Source organism: Lissotriton helveticus, chromosome 2_1, assembly GCF_964261635.1.
Source record: "Lissotriton helveticus chromosome 2_1, aLisHel1.1, whole genome shotgun sequence".
In the NCBI taxonomy this organism is placed as follows: Eukaryota; Metazoa; Chordata; class Amphibia; order Caudata; family Salamandridae; genus Lissotriton; species Lissotriton helveticus.
The window spans coordinates 1,567,197,182-1,567,212,112 of record NC_136059.1 but is presented as its reverse complement, the minus strand read 5'-3'; the positions used below and the strand labels follow the sequence as shown (position 1 = coordinate 1,567,212,112).

General features: G+C 41.7%; 2 long non-coding RNA genes across 2 annotated transcripts in view; one reads left to right on the top strand and one right to left on the bottom strand.

Moving 5' to 3' along the window:
• LOC144819854 (uncharacterized) overlaps positions 1 to 14,931 on the top strand; it is a 755,732-nt gene that overhangs the window by 581,440 nt on the left and 159,361 nt on the right. The gene's annotated exons all lie outside the window — the stretch shown is intronic.
• LOC144819853 (uncharacterized) lies at positions 7,064 to 7,916 on the bottom strand. The gene is made up of 3 exons (XR_013607596.1): positions 7,824 to 7,916; positions 7,321 to 7,384; positions 7,064 to 7,187 (listed from the first exon to the last, which is right to left on the bottom strand). It is a non-coding gene; the product is annotated as an uncharacterized LOC144819853 (long non-coding RNA).

The following is a 14,931-nucleotide window of genomic DNA, read 5'->3' as shown; positions in this document are numbered from 1 at the left end:
TGGCCCAAAAGCTTTCAAGGAAGCACTCAAAAGCAAGTGAAAACCGAGAGGTTTATTTTGACAAAGGAACCAGCATCTGCATTCCAGAAAGTTCATAGCGCCTGACGCGTTTCAAGGCTCCTGCCATTTCTTCAGAGGCGACTTACAGATTGTGAGTGTTCCCAGAGTAGTTTTTATACCCAGCTGCATGTTATTCATCAATTACCTTGCTCAGTGTGTTTTTTTCTTTCTTTCTTTTTTACCTTTTTCAATGCATGCTGGAATAGGTAGTTCAAAGTAATACCAAATTCGAACATACACACTTTTAAAATCCATTATTTTCCTCAGTGGGACCCAGAGTGCAGAGCTGATCAAATTTACCTCACTTGCTGTACTGCAACACACGTGGACACAGTTCCTTCCAGCAGCCTCTCTCTTTCGTGATGGTGCATTCCTCCACGACAGGGCTGCCGTGTTAATTTATGTATTATAATGGCCCAGAAGCTTTCAAGGAAGCACTCGACAGCAAGTGAAAACCGAGAGGTTTATTTTGACAAAGGAACCAGCATCTGCATTTCAGAAAGTTCATAGTGCCTGACGCGTTTCAAGGCTCCTGCCATTTCTTCAGAGGTGACTTACAGATTGTGAGTGTTCCCAGAGTAGTTTTTATACCCAGCTGCATGTTATTCATAAATTACCTTGCTCAGTGCATTTTTCTTTCTTTCTTTTTTACCTTTTTCAATGCATTCTGGAATAGGTAGTTCAATGTAATACCAATTTCGAACATTCACACTTTTAAAATCCATTATTTTCCTCAGTGGGACCCAGGGTGCAGAGCTGATCAAATGGTACCTCACTTGCTGTGCTGCAACAGGCGTGGACACAGTTCCTACCAGCAGCATCTCTCTTTCGTGATGGTGCATTCCTCCACGACAGGGCTGCCGTGTTAATATATGTATTACAATGGCCCAAAAGCTTTCAAGGAAGCACTCCACAGCAAGTGAAAACCGAAAGGTTTATTTTGACAAAGGAACAAGCATCTGCATTCCAGAAAGTTCATAGCACCTGACACGTTTCAAGGCTCCTGCCTTTTCTTCAGAGGCAACTTACAGATTGTGAGTGTTCCCAGAGTAGTATTTATACCCAGCTGCATGTTAGTCATCAATTACCTTGCTTAGTGTGTTTTTTTCTTTCTTTCTTTTTTACCTTTTTCAATGCATGCTGGAATAGGTAGTTCAAAGTAATACCAAATTCGGACATACACACTTTTAAAATCCATTATTGTCCTCAGTGGGACCCAGAGTGCAGAGCTGATCAAATTTACCTCACTTGCTGTGCTGCAACAGGCGCAGACACAGTTCCTACCAGCAGCCTCTCTCTTTCGTGATGGTGCATTCCTCCACGACAGGGCTGCCGTGTTAATTTATGTATTACAATGGCCCAAAAGCTTTCAAGGAAGCACTCGACAGCAAGTGAAAACCGAGAGGTTTATTTTGACAAAGGAACCAGCATCTGCATTCCAGAAAGTTCATAGCGTCTGACGCGTTTCAAGGCTCCTGCCTTTTCTTCAGCGGCGACTTATAGATTGTGAGTGTTCCCAGAGTAGTTTTTATACCCAGCTGCATGTTATTCATCAATTACCTTGCTCAGTGGTTTTTTTTCTTTCTTTCTTTTTTACCTTTTTCAATGCATTCTGGAATAGGTAGTTCAATGTAATACCAATTTTGAACATTCACACTTTTAAAATCCATTATTTTCCTCAGTGGGACCCAAAGTGCAAAGCTGATCAAATTTACCTCACTGGCTGTGCTGCAACAGGCGTGGACACAGTTCCTAACAGCAGCCTCTCCATTTCGTGACGGTGCATTCCTCCACAACAGGGCTGCCGTGTTAATTTATGCATTACAATGGCCCAAAAGCTTTCAAGGAAGCACTCGACAGCAAGTGAAAACCGAGAGGTTTATTTTGACAAAGGAAGCAGCATCTGCATTCCAGAAAGTTCATGATTTAAGATCACAAAACATTTCACTTGTGAAACCGATTATGCAGTGTATGTACTAAAATGCCCCTGCAATTTGTTTTATATCGGGAGTACAATCAATAGGGTTAAATTACGCATTTTAGAGCATTTAAGAGCTATTGCAAAAAATGATAAACAGTACCCTGTAGCTCGCCATTTCAGTACAGTACACAAACAAAACCAAAATCTTCTGAAATTCTGTGTACTGGATTCCATCCCTCTGAGAGAAAGGTGTGGGAACTGTACACTAGAATTAAGAAAGCTTGAATCAAGAATGATAATTAAGTACAATACAAACCCTTTTGGTTTAAATCTGGACGAGGAGATGTCGATACATTTAAGATAAAAAATCTATAACTTAGAACTGTTTCTACTCGCTGTTGCCTTTTTTAAGATGTTTAACACGTTTTTTCACTGTTTTTTGTTGCACACAGTAGTTCCTATTATTTTAGTAACTTGTATATTTGGTTTTGTTACAGAAGAGAAGATATATATTGACAACTGCAGTTGACTTGATGGATATTGTGCTCACCTGAGCTTGACTTTGACTTATATTCCAAAGAATTGCACATTATGGATGACAATATATTGAATCCACTTGGATGAATTATTTGCGTTGATCTGTTATAGCTATAGTTTGAAGGCGATCGATCACGGACATTGGGTGGTTATAACATAGCAAAGGTTACTATGTTCATGTAATTTACCCCACTTGGGGAGAATGATGTGATTGCCGATGTGAATAACTAATTCTTGGCTTTAATTGTGGTTAAAACATAGTAAGGGTTACTATGTTTATGCAAATTACCCCACTCGGGAGAATGATGTGATAGCCGATGTAAATATGTATAATTAATTTTTGGCTTTAATTGTGCATCATAATGGTAGCATGATTAATTTTGTTTTGCTCTAATTATGCTATTCAATGTCACTGCAATCTTTATAACATCAAGGATATGCTAAACCATTTTGAAAGCGTATATTTTCTATGTCTATTGTAAATAGGAACACTGTACCTTTGTCATGAGTGATGTCACTGACCATGTCATGAGTGATGTAATATGTGACATCATCAGCAGTGCATTGCGGGCGCGCGATGTATAGTTAGCTGAACTAACTATAACGGGGAAATTTCAATGGTTTTGTATGAGTGAAATGTCCAGCTAACTATAACATGTGTGAAACCTATGGTTTCTTCAGTGAATTTCTAAGGTTTTTTTCAATGCTAATTCCTAACTATCACGTGGCTGAAACCTATGGTTTTTTCAGTGAATTTCTAAGGTTTTTTAAATGCTAATTCCTAACTATAACGTGACTGAAACCTATGGTTTTTTCAGTGAATTTCAAAGGTTTTGTAAATGATAATTTTTAAATGTGTTGTTATATTTTTTATACTGATTTACTACATTGTTTTAAAGTATTTATTTTTAGATATTTTAAAAATGTTTTTAAAAATATTGAAATTTTAATTTTTAAATTTTTTATTTATTTATATATATTTTATATAGCAGGCAATGATATCCTATGGAAGGAAATTCAAGTTACTGGTAAGTATGGTTAAAATTACTTTTCAGGATCAGTACTGGGCTGAAAGATGCAGCACTGAGGTCTCCCCTGATAACAGGTGAGTAAATCGGGATTCGTAGTTCGGCTGATTTTAGAGGAATATTTGTACTTTTAAAAAATAGACAAACTTTTCTGGTTAAAACAACACAATAGATTCCTATGGAAGGAAATACAAGTTACTGGTAAGTACGCTTGGATTTACTTTTCAGGGACCGTATTGGGCTCAAAGATGCAACATTGACGTCTCTCATGATAACAGTTGCGTAAATTGGAATACGGTGTTCGGCTGATTTTAGAGGAATATTTTGATCAATAGGGAAGGAAGGGGGAGGGGCCTGAGGTGACATGAGTGCAAACACGCCCTGTGGAGCATTTTAAGTTGGGGAATTAATTCCTCTTCAATCCTGAGGTCCCCTGTGGGCCAACTAGCCCACCAAGTACGTCCAGTATGCGCCAGGGAGCTGCGTTGCAGAGGTGTTCAGAGGCCACACCCCCTTTTTACAACACTCTGCAACGCAGCTCCGTGGCGCTTACTGGAGGTACCTGTTGGGCTAGTTGGCCCCTAGGGGACCTCTGCATTGAAGAGGAATTAATTCCCCAACTTAAAACACGCAACAGGGCATGTTTGCACACATATCACCTCAAGTCCCGCCCCCTACCTTCACCACTGTGCAAACGCGCCCTGTAGCGCGTTCTAAGTTGGGGGATTAGGTCCCCTTGCATACTGGGGATCCCTGGGGGCCAACTAGCCCACTAGGAACCTCCAGTATGTGCCAGGGGGCTGCGTTGCAGAGAGGTGTAAAACAGGGTGTGGCCTCATTACACCTCTCTTCAACGCAGCCCCCTGGAGCATTTCCAGAGTGGGAACTAAATCCCCTTGAATACTGGGGGTCCCTGGGGGCCAACTAGCCCATCGGGAACCTCCAATATGTGCCAGAGGGCTGAGTTACAGAGAGGTATAAAAAGGGGCATGGCCTCATTAAATCCTCTCTGCAATGCAGCCCCCTGGCGCGTTTTCAGAGGGGGAACTAAATACCCTTGAATACAGGGGGTCCCTGGGGGCCAACTAGCCCACCGGGAACCTCCAGTATGTGCCAAGGGGCTGCCTTGCAGAGAGGTGTAAACAGGGGCGTGGCCCATTACACCTCTCTGCAACACAGCCCCCTGGTGCGTTTCCAGAGTGGGAACTAAATCCCCTTGAATACTGGGGGTCCCTGGGGGCCAACTAGCCCACCAGGAACCTCCAGTATGTGCCAGGAGGCGGCGTTGCAGAGAGGTGTAAAAAGGGGCATGGCCTCATTACACCTCTCTGCAAGGCAGCCCCCTGGCGTATACTGGAGGTTCCTGGTGGACTACTTGGCCCCCAGGGACCCCCAGTATTCAAGGGGAATTACTTCCCCCTCTGCAAACGCACCAGGGGACCCTTTAGCAGAGTGGTGCAGGGAGGGGGCGTGGTCTCCTCCCCTTCCCATTTTTTTAAAAAAATGTTAAGAAGGGGGGCTGTGTAGCCCTTCTTTTTCTTTTTTTTGGGCCCAGGGGACTCCATCCCCCAGGGCCTGAACCCCAATATTTATTGTTTTATTTTTTTAACGGGAAGGGGGCCGCGTGGTCCCTCTCCCGTGGCTAATTCCAGGCCCCGGGGACCCCATCCCCCAGGGCATGGTCACATTTTAAAAAAAAGTTTTAAGGAGGGGGGCTGCATAGCCCCCGCATACATAATATTAAAGCCCCGGGGGGTGGTGGTCCCTGGGGCTGGGGGGCCCTCTGAGTCTTCCATTAATATAACTAAAAGAAGCCCTGGGGGTGGCGGTCCCCAGGGCTGCGGGGGGGCCTTGAGCCCCCCCGCATACATAACATTAAAGCCCCAGGGGTGCGGTCCCCGGGGCCTAATTACCAATAAATCGGCTTTGTTTTTTTTTTCGCGGGATACACATACCCTACGCGCATCCCGCAATTTAAAAAAAAAAAAGGCCTAGGGGGTCAGGGTTTTTCTACCCTTGCCCCCTTTTTGAGTTTTTCACGTTTATTTTTCAGTTTTCTTGTGCCTCGGTTCTACCAAGGCACAAGATTGCTGCCAACACTTCCTGGTTTGTAGTGTTGACAGCCAATTAGCATAAAGCTTGTTCTTGGGAGGGTACGCATACCATAGGCGTACCGTACTTTGTCTATAGAAATATCTATGATTTTACTTTTGATTTTCTCAGGAACTACTGAACGGCTCTCACTCTTGCATAGCAAACAGAAATGTTGAGAAAACCTTCCGGTAAGATAACAAAGGATTTTGAAGTCCATTATCGCCGTTTTAGTTGTAGTTTGCTGCCGTTAAAGGGGCGACAATTTTAACGTCGTCCTTGTAAATATGGCCCTAAGTTTTGTAATGTTAACAATCCCGTCTCCCATTTAAATAGGCACGAAGTATTTAGAGAAGTGCCTTGTGAATCGTGAAGCAACACTGTCTAACTGTGATCGATAAAGAATTCGAAGAGTTGTGTACTTTTGCTTATAATGTACATAGGGGCAGATTTACAAGTCCCTTGTGCCACTATTGCATCACTTTTAACATGGGAATAGTGACGCGAAAGTGGCGCAAGGGGCTTGTAAATCTGCTACACAGTGTTCCTTCTTAGTTTGCTTTCCTCTCTGTCATGTAGAGGATCATGGGTAAATATAACGGTTTCTGTACAGCCAGTACCTTTCAACCCTACCCCCAAACTGCTTACTGCCTGTTACCATAGTAACAGCTCATGGAACACTTAAGTGAGCACACAGGTTACAAGTTCACCACACAATGTTGCTACTCCAAACAGTTACTGTGCTGGAGTTTTTAAAAATTTCCATAGGAACCGTTAATCGCAGCCACAGACTCTGGTAAAGAGCTGGTAAAGAGTTAGCCTCAGTATTATACTTCTAGTTATAAGCATCATTTCTATTTGTAATTGTTTAATGTTTTCTAAGCATATGATTATCCCACTAAATAATAGTGAAATGTTGTCAGAAAAAGAAGACGTATATACTTTTTTTATTAACTTTTATTAAAACAACAATAAATAACTAGAAACGTAACTTTAAGATAACAATATATTAAATAACTGGAAACATAACTTTAAAATAACAGTATAATAAACAAAATGTGTGATGGACTCCAATGGAAGGAGGGTAGGTAACCTGCAAAACAAAAATGAAAATAAGTGTTTAAAATTAGATCGATGAGACTGAATGAAGTCAAAGATCACAAATTAAGGTAACACTTGGCAATATTTGGTTATTTGCACGTCTGCAGTGTGCCTGATACATTCTACCTCTCCTATAGGCCCGTGTTGAAGAGGTGTCTGTAGGGAAGTGCCTACTGCGTCAGATTTACAGTAAGGACCAACAGGTCTTTAAAATGATTCAGAGATGAGACAGAATTACGTGAGAGATCACGTTATTATGCAGGACAATATTGTTTATTTCAAATGCATTTAATTGGAGGCATTGTGTATCTAGGTCGCTCTGCTTACCTTGTGTAAACACTGTGGCAAACAAGGTTCACAACTTGAATTTTGCTTTGATTCTACACTGCAGACTCTATTAAATTCAGCCTTGATTTTTTTATCGGCAGAGTGGACAGCAGCATCCATAACTTTAAAAGAGAAAGATAAACAATGTGAGAGAGAGAAAGAGAGAAAAAATGACATTAAAAGTGTGAGAGAGAGAAAGTAATAGATGGAGCAGGGGAGGTAGTGTTAATACCGGAGAAAATCTACATAGCTCACCTTTTTGCCTCCATTGTGTGCCCAAGCACGTGTCGCTTCATATTGCACCTTCAAGTTTAGTGACCTGAAAGATAGAATGGTTAGTAATAGCAGAGTACATAAAACTGCACAAGTATATTTCTGCGTTATGTCTTTGCACACTCAGGATACTGTATTACATCAACTTCCACTCTCCCAGAGTACTATACCCCATGCACTCCAACTGCATAGCGGTGAGTCCTCATTACTGCGTACCCAGACAGTTGCACCCCATTGACTCCCAGAGTCTCAGGGCAGATTTACAAGCTCCTTGCGCCACTTTTACATCACTTTTCCCATGTTGAAAGTGACACAAAAGTGGCGCAAGGGGCTTGTAAATCTACCCCTCAGACTGTTGCAACCTATCCATTCTTACTGCACGGAGGTAATTGTACATTCCTACGCAGTCAAGCTGCTGAACACTACCCACTCTCTCCGCCCACAGGTGACTTCTCTTTGCTTCGGAAACAAGCTTCTTTGCTCACCTTGTGTCATTGGCATGATTCAAAGAGGGTGCCCCACGTGTTGAAGTAGCCTTCTCAGACGTTGTTACGATGGCCACTTATCATTGCAGTATCCTCGAACGTTGAGCCTTGGAGGTGTTGGGGGGGACGCCAATGTGAAACACAACCTGTTCGATAAAAAGGAAGATCATATTGTGCGTAATTTCTCTATCAAAGGAAAGAGGAGTGAGAGAGTGACTGAAAACAATATTCGCAGCTCACCTTTCTGTCACCGGTGTGCCTTTCACCACGTGCCTGGACATAATGCACCCTAAAGCTCTACATCTAAAAGATAGTAAAAGAAAGATGTTATGATTGGTAATTGTTACTATCTTAATGTGGAGTAGAATTACATCGCCCTTTCACACACCTTCCCTCAGGCATTTAAAAAACAACTATTTGTACAGTTCTAACTTGTTTAATAGGCTTTAATTTTTGTACAATTAGTATAGTAGTAATGTTTTTTATCCAGTTGTGAAAGCAAGTGGTGCGCAGTGATACACGTGGTTTCAATCATCACGAGCGACGGACATTTGACCGATTATAAAAACGTTCCTGCTATTGGAAAAAAAATACAAATACAATAAGATACGGTATATAGGACTGCGTACACCTAAATTGCTGCGTCGCCTTTTTGTATCCAGTCTGCTGCACCCCATCTACTCCCTCCGCTTCGCACCCAGGCCTCACTGCTCACCTTTTTGTGGACAGGGCACCTTCTACATCATGCAGTCCGCTCTGCCACCAAGAAGTGTCACATGTGGTGCTGAGTTTTGATATCACTATGGCTAAGGACATACTCCTGCTTCCATCATCATCGCAGGTTGCTCACACGCTGAGTCCTTGCGGTACCACTAACTCAGTGACCAAAGAGGCCATGCACGTATTGGTGGGCCCCCCTGCTCGGTGGTTCGGGCCTACATGAGGCATCCGAACCACTAGGACGGGCCATCACAGCGCTTGCGATGGGAGCAACTCTAAAACGGGGTAGAGCACGTGCGCCCCATCTTTTTTATTGGAAGGGTCACGTGTGTAGTGACGTATGTGCTGGATGGGTGTGGTGTGGGTGTATACCACAATCATACATGGACGGGTTGCACTCCGATTTTTCTGAACAAATAACATACTTTTAAACCACACAATTAAACCACACAATTCATCTTGTGACGTGCCAAGCCCAAACTGCACGTGTAGAACAAAACACAGTCATATTGAGGCTACTTTTTTCCCCAAGACCAGTGGCGACAGCCTTTGTTGCAATTGTAAGAACTTTTAATCCTTCATCTTCTTTGATTTATTTTTCCATCTCCTTTTATACCATGTTTTCTTTTTTCCACATTCTGTTACTAATAAACATACAGCATCCCATGCAAGGAAATGCAATTTCCAACATTTCTCATGTCCCAGTGGGCCATCCGCACCTCTTCAAAAGAACACGTAATAAGGCAACGTTCGTCAAAAGCAGTTTATTGTGACCCAATGCATTTCGGGCCCCTCAGGGCCCTTCGTCAGCGGTAACTGTAAATGAACAATAGGACATATATTTAAAACCCAAACGCACGCCACAGAAAGTATACCATAACAATGCATATTATCAATCCAGTTACATTAACTCGGTTCTTTGCCCCGTATACCTCAGGATATTTAATAACTGTCATTTAATGTCACCCATTCTTTTTGTGGCCTCTTCTTTGCTAACCCATTTACCTCAATCAATAATTCTCATCCTTTTACTTTCAAAACCTTCATTTTCCAAACGTTCCCCCACCTGCTTGCACTTCCTCACTACATTAAACCCACAGCCCCAACAGTTCCATACTATATCACCATTACCATCCTTTGCACTTCTCCCTCTTTTCCTCCCCATCCTCCTACGACCCAAAACATACCCAGAAATCTCTCCCCTTCTATTATTCTCAACCCTTCCCATTACGCTCACTTTCCCTTTCACATACCTGCTAAAACATGACCATCCTGTTCTCCCGTTCACCGAAAGGATTACCATCTTTAATTTCCTCCACCCTCTATAAACTTTCCCACCCCTTCTGAATCCCTCCTCCTTCTATTGCGTAATGATTTTCACCTGAATCGACCAAAACCTCCCTGGGACACTACAACTTCCACAATGCATGCAATTCGTTTGGTTACACATTTAAGCATTTAAACCCTTCCAATACGTGCACCATCAATTAATATAACTCCTTTGAAAAATGCCAATATGTCCAATGTTTCTTTTTGTCATTTCAGTATTCATCTGACTCTCGTTCCCAAATAAAGATGCTTGACAAACAAAGTTGTTCCGCCTTGCATGGAAAAACGACATTTAACACGAAAGTCCAATATTAGAAATCTGTTTGATTCACCTGGGTGCCAACCCGATAGGGCAAACATTTCAACATAATCATACATGGACGGGTTGCACTCGATTTTTCTGAACAAATAACGTACTTTTAAACCAGACAATAGAGGACAGGGGTTCTCCACTGGGAAAAATTAGGAATCACCACAGGCAATGTTTGTGTATGCAATTATACACTATACTTTTGCGGTTATGTAAAACTGAATTTAAAGAAATCATAAAGCTGCAGCCATGCAAAAGAGTCCACCTGTGTGCAAATATACAATTTGTTGAGCCCATTGTTAGAAGCGGCAGCTACCGGACAGGGGTAGTGGGTTAGCAGTGAAGGGGATAAAAAAAAAGGACTTACCTGCAACGGCACGCTGCCGCCTTTCTTCCGTCCCCATCCACATCCTCTTCCTTCTTCCTGTTTACTGTCCCAGCCGGCAGCAGGAGGCACCGGGCACACAGGCTCCCCTGAGCCAATCACAAGGCTGCACAGCTTTGTGATTAGTCTGAGCACCATGGTTTGGCGAGACGAGAAACTTCCTCCATAATACACCAATTAAGGAATTGAGCATGTACTCATTCTATATATTGAAGGATTAATATCTATTATCTAGAGGAGGCTTTCAATCACTGAGACTGTTCCTCATTTGCACGTACCGACCATCAATATCTATGGATATATAAAGATTTGATTGGTACTGGCAGTGAGCACCAAGCCTGATTACACTGTACTTTGATTGAAAGAATTTCTTCAAGATAATAAATGGATTAAATGATAACCTGAAACTGCTGTCATAACCAACTACTGAGAAGCCTGAAGAAGGAGGTTGGATCCATGTAAATCCTCCGAAACGCGTCGCTTTTTCTTGGCATATAAATACATGTTTCTTTGTGTTATTTGACAGAATCTATGAATGCAATATTGTATCCATTATTATATACTACTATGGTTATGCATCAATGAATTTTGAACTTTCGATTTTGCTACAAATGCAATTTTATTAGATTTTTTAACATTCTTTGTGTTTTAAATGTGTACTATGATGTACTGTTTCTAATACATAAAAGTGTTTTAACATATTCAATTTTCTGAACCAACTTAATAAAAATTATTCATTTTTATATATATTTGTGCAGAATGTGGACTTGGATCTGACTTACTGGCTACTGATAAATTGGCCCAAGGATGTTTGAGTAGGATGCTTGTGGTGAATGTAGTATTGGTATGGTAATATAATGCCCCAAAAGGAGTTAGTTTTTTACTTTACCGTCTTTGTGGTGTCCTGTCCCTTTGGAGTGTTGGACCCCTCTCTGTAGCCTTTGCCTGGTCGACCATTCATCTCCGATTAGCACCCTGAAAACATGCATGACATTTTCAGGCATGCTACACCACAAACCGGCACCAGCTTGAGCAAATAAGTTCCAAAAGGTCATGGACAATCCCTATCTGCTGACGAGTACCCCAGGGCTTCACTGTTTCTCTCATCATCATTAATCTCTATATAGAACCCTTTTGATCCTGTCTTACATAGAGCAATATCAAAATCCAACAAAATTCTGATTATACCCAACTCTACATCAAAATACCCTAAACCAATGACTCAATTGCTGCTTAAAACTCATCAGGTCTTGGCTGTTAACATACTCCTTTAAGCTAAATCTTACAAATGCTGAATTCAGACTCAGACCTGCCTCTGGAATTTACATCTAGCAGGTTTTACACCCCAGATGTTAACCCATGGAAAATCTGAGAGTCACCCTCAATAAATACCCCCCATTCAAGCAACGCATCTCTAGGAAGACTAACACAGCTTGGTTCCTCCTCTTCCTCTCGAAGAAAGTGACATTGGTTCTCCCAGAAGAATACTTCAGAGCAACTATAAGGGCATTATTTATCTCCTGTCTAAATGGAGACAATGCCCTATTCAGTGGCCCCCCAATAGCACACAAGCACCCCGAAATGTATGGACTCAAAAACATTTGACCACATCAGCTCCTCAGGCACCACTTCAGTCTAGATCATCTTGAAGACTATATGCATTACCTATAAAGCCCTCAGCAACAAGAAACCAGCTTACATGTCAAACAAAGTAGCTGACTCTAGGGGACAGAGCTAGACCAGGAGCCGGGATAGCTCCAGACTTGAGTCAAAAGAGTGGAGTAAGGATAAAACACAGAAACAAGCCTTCTCTGTTCATGCTGCCATGATCTGAAACACCATCCCTCAGATCAACATTGACTCTCCTACACTTCAGAAATACATCTGAAAACACATCTTTTCAAGGAGATGCACCCATGATCTGACAGTCTACTCTTGCCCTTCCCCAAATAATTATATTTTCTAGGGGTGGGGGCATGCCCCCTGATCAGAGGTCTGTTGCTCTGTGGCTAGGTTTGCGCTTGACAAATACCAAAACATACATGCTTACATGTCTGTCCTTTGTTCTCAGTTTGTGTTCCTTTGTTCATACAAAATGTCAACTTTGTGAGCGTGTGTCTTTTCTAAGTGCTGCACAGCTACCTTACTCCCATTTTGATCCTACAAAGACAAACTATGAACTCTGGGCCTTAAACATATATCCGCTCATAGGCTATGGGTATTAATGTATGTGTTTTTCCAAAGCGTTCATGGCGGTAAATGCGTGGTGGACCACCTGGGGCTTACAATGCTGATAGGGGATAACCGTCAGCTGTCAACATTGTAGTTACCTCCTGAGTCGCTGCCGCACGGACAGGTTACACTGCATTCCTTTGTGAAAAACAAAAGGTGGCGAGTTCTCCACCTGACTAACTGCCAAGCTCACATCTTTTTCTGGGGCGTTTATGGCAACAGTAGACAAATAGCATAGATGGGGAAATGTTTTGTGAATCTTCCCGCTGATTTTGTTGTCTCACAACTACAAAAATACATTTAGGAAAATACTAGACACAAAAAAATGCAATGTAGTGCTAAATAGTGCTTCAATGCAAAGTATTGACATTTGTGTATAAGGTTTGTATAACCTGTTTCCTATAACACCAGCACTTGGGCAGCAAAGAACATACGTTAAAGGCAGCATTTACAGGAAATTTGTGCAACGGTTGTGTGTGATCTCAACATCCTGAACAACAGATTTTTCTATTTTTTTTTATTATTTCAAAAGTATAGGTCGTCTTAAAATAGATTAAAAACTCACCTGGAGTTCATTGCCATACGTAGAAATCCGAACACAGCGATCTCTTCCTAAATGTGAAAACAGAAATTGCTCATGGGTTCATCCACACGGGGCTTTGCAACATCTCAACCCGGTTGCCTGGACGTGTAATTCAGAGAGTGACTGGCAACACTGCTGGATTGAAGGAGGATACAGCTGGATCCTGGATCTGACTGCTATTGTTGAGGCAGATCAGGGATCCGTCCGGCCCCACTGAAACATGTTAAATGTGTCCCATTGTAATTTGCCAACACCAGGACACATTCTGCAGTGCCCACACGTTGCCTGCCTTCTGTTCAGAGCACCAACTTGCAGGTGGTTCCAGCTGGGCCTAAAACATAGGTTGAATTAATGGGCATTCAACCCTTCTTTTGTGCGATTACTATTCAGACTGGGACTTATCTGGATGGATGGACTCACCTAGATGCCAATGAAGGGAAACAAAGGCACCCTGATTGTTATCACTTCACAAGAACTTAAGAGAAACTACGATTTGGGGGCAGGTTTTTGACTTCGTCCAACCCGTTTATATAAGATATATGCATGCTCTGTAACAATGTGAGATGTATTGGTCGGTAGAGGAATAATAAAGTAAATAGCACTTGTTCATTATTTAGTTTAATTCCTTTACGTGCTTCTCATTCCAATTTAGGGTGTCAGAGCACTTTACATCACACGCACACATTATACATTGACAATAAATCATACAAGTGTGTAAATCAGTGTATTGGATGTTACATAAAACAATGAGGGATTTCAAGGTACACAAATCACACATTGTGGTGGTATGGATTACAGGTTAAGAGTGCATAGCCGGGAGAGAATCAAGTCAGGATTTAACATGTAACACAGGGCTTGGGGTTGTCCATACTAATAAGTCTTTATTACTACCATAAGAAACGCTTATTAGCAGCCTTATAATAATAAAAGCTTCTTGCAGGTCCTTGATGTCGATTCATAGCTTAGTGTGCTTTATTAGCAGAACTGGAGTTTTCAACTGCAAGTAATAACAAGATCTCTGTTCTCAAATGCAGTAATCTTCTTACCTATCTACGTAAAATAAAACCCACTTACCTATGGACATAAATGAGAAATCTGTCATCTTCATGTTACACAATATGCTTCATAGGAGACACATAAACCCTCTATGCTACTTTATCTCAGAACTGTGACTAGACAAAGCACAGATCTCTCTAGCAAGTATATTAAACACCAGAGTTATATCACCATTATTTTTATTCCCAGACATTTACTGGGCAGAGAAAACTCTCTGCAAGAGGTGATTTACCCCTATAAGGTATTTTAAAATGCAGCTTTTGCAAGCAATTATGCCAGAACAGATTTACTGTCACATTTCTCCTTGATGCCAGTTTCTTTGTGGCAGATTTTTTTTTAATGCATAAGTTAACTATCAAACTGCTTTCATGTCACCACACCTTGTGATTGCAACCACTTTTTTGTTACCACACCTTGACCGCAAGCTGTGTGTTTTGCGAGTAAAGTTTTCACAATCCCAGCACTGACTGGCAAAGATAATAGAGAAAATAAG